This window comes from Juglans microcarpa x Juglans regia, chromosome 3S (genome assembly GCF_004785595.1).
Source record: "Juglans microcarpa x Juglans regia isolate MS1-56 chromosome 3S, Jm3101_v1.0, whole genome shotgun sequence".
NCBI classification, from domain to species: domain Eukaryota; kingdom Viridiplantae; phylum Streptophyta; class Magnoliopsida; order Fagales; family Juglandaceae; genus Juglans; species Juglans microcarpa x Juglans regia.
Window position 1 is genome coordinate 11306323 of NC_054599.1, and position 2216 is coordinate 11308538.

The 2216-nt window shown below is 35.5% G+C and overlaps 1 non-coding gene across 1 annotated transcript; it reads left to right on the forward strand.

Moving 5' to 3' along the window:
* The first annotated feature begins 1168 nt into the window (after window positions 1–1168).
* On the forward strand, window positions 1169–1275 carry LOC121258921. The gene has a single exon (XR_005939472.1). It is a non-coding gene; the product is annotated as a small nucleolar RNA R71 (small nucleolar RNA).
* The last annotated feature ends 941 nt before the right edge of the window (window positions 1276–2216 follow it).

The following is a 2216-nucleotide window of genomic DNA, read 5'->3' on the forward strand; positions in this document are numbered from 1 at the left end:
GGATCTTTTAATTTTTGAGGCAATTTCTTTTGAAGAATGGTACTACATTCTTTAGAAAGTTTTACTATTTTGAACTCCTCCAACATTCTCTTCTTGGAAATGATGTCCTTCAAGAATTTAACATAATTTGACATTTGTTCCAAAGCATCTACAAAAGGACTATTTATGTGAATTTTCTGAAAAATATCCAAAAGCTTAGAAAATTGTTTATCTAATTGTTGCTTTTGGAAACCTTGAGGATAAGGGAGTGGAGTAGGGAGAATAGGAGGATTGTCAGGAAATGAAATTACTGGAGGCTTGTCAGTTTCCCTTAATGTATCATCCGTAATCTCCTCTTCTTATATTTTATTTTTGCTTTGACCATTGTTTACAGCTGTAGGAGTGGACATGGTTTCCTTTGATGGTGACCTCTCAATTTCTCTTCCACTCCTAAGTGTGATGGCCTTGCATTGTTCATTTGGATTCACTTTTGTGTTGCTAGGAAAATTTCCTCTTTGTTAGGCATTGATAGTTGTGGCTAGTTATCCAATTTGCACTTCAAGATTCTTTATAGTGACTCCCATGTTGCTACAATGAGTCTCAATGTTGTCCAACCGTGAATCATTCTTTTTGAACCTTGCCTTTGTCTCTTCAACAAAAAAAACCATTGTATCCTCACGTGACATCTTCTTCTCGTTTGGTTGACTATCAAATCTCGAAGGAGGTTGCAGCACATTCTTTGTGTTTGCATAAGACAAATTCTCATGATTTCGAAGCCTTGGATTGTAGTAATTTGGCATATGATTACCACGATAGTTGTAGTTTCGATTGTTGATGTATTGAACTTGTTCTTGACTTGTTTCATTACTCGGAACTGTCATACTTGTAGCTGCAACATATTCTACACTTCGTGGTATTTCTTGGATTGTCAAAGCTAAAATTAGAAGGGATAGAGAAGCGACTTGAGCTAAAAGGGCTGCTAACGGCTCTAATCTATGAATTCCAGCAACTTTCTTAGCCATAGTTCTTTTGGTTGGCCATTGATAATGTTTGAGGCCATTTCTTCCAAAAGAGAGGTAGCACCTTCAGCTATCTTTGACATCAAAGTTCCACCAACAGCAGCATCAACTATGGTCCAAGTTAGCCATTTCACCTAGTGTAGAACATTTGAACTTGCAACTAGTCCGGCAATCTGTGTTGAGGGCAACGTTGAATCAAATCTTTATACCTTTACCATGCTTCATAAAGTGATTCGAAATCATTTTGCTTGAATTGACCAATCTCACTCATAAGTTGGGTTGTTTTTGCAGGTGGAAAGAATTTAGCAAGAAACTTTTCAGCCATGTCCTGCCAGCTAGTGATACTTCCCAGTTGTAAAGATTGTAGCCAACCTCTTGCTTTGTCCCTCAAAGAAAAAGGAAATAATCTCAGTCTAATGGTGTCTTCATTAACACCATTAATCTTTACAGTATCGCAAATCTCCAAAAATATTGCCAAACGAGTATTGGGATCATCTAATAGCGATCTGCTGAATTGAGTGTTGCACCATGCTGATTAAGGTTGATTTGAGCTCAAAATTATTGACATTTATGGTTTGACGTCTTATACCCGAGTAGTTGTCATTCACAACTGGCCATACATAATCCTTCAAGGTGCGTGGTTGTGCATCTGCTTGTCTATCAGCCATATCTAGTACTTTTTTTTTCATGATGTAGGAGTTCTTTCAATCTCTGGATCAAAAGGAGTAATGTCAAAATATCTAGCATGATGCATCCAACGCAAAAAACACATCTGTAAAACAAAAGAATTTCTAAATTAAAACCAAGATTGCTTAGTACTGATATTGGCAAAAATAAAAAGAAATCAATCCCTGGCAATGGAACCAAAAACTTGATCGATGCAAAAATGTAAATGCATAATATTGTAGTTTTATAGTAAAGTGATGAGTAGAGTATCATCCTCAGAGATTGGTTACTCACTTTTGACAAGTACCGAAATTATACTAACCACGAATTTATTTAGAAAAGTCACTATGATTGTTTGTAATTGCAAATTGAAATAAAATCAATTCAAAGAGAATATTCGAAGGAAAATAAAGTTGTTGTTTGATGATCGAATCAATGAGAAAAAGAACTTCTAGAAAACCAATTTCACTTAATCTCTCACTATGTTTTTCTCATCTAACTAATTTAATTTAATTCTCTCTTTTTTTAGCAAAAGCTCCAAATCCATCCAAG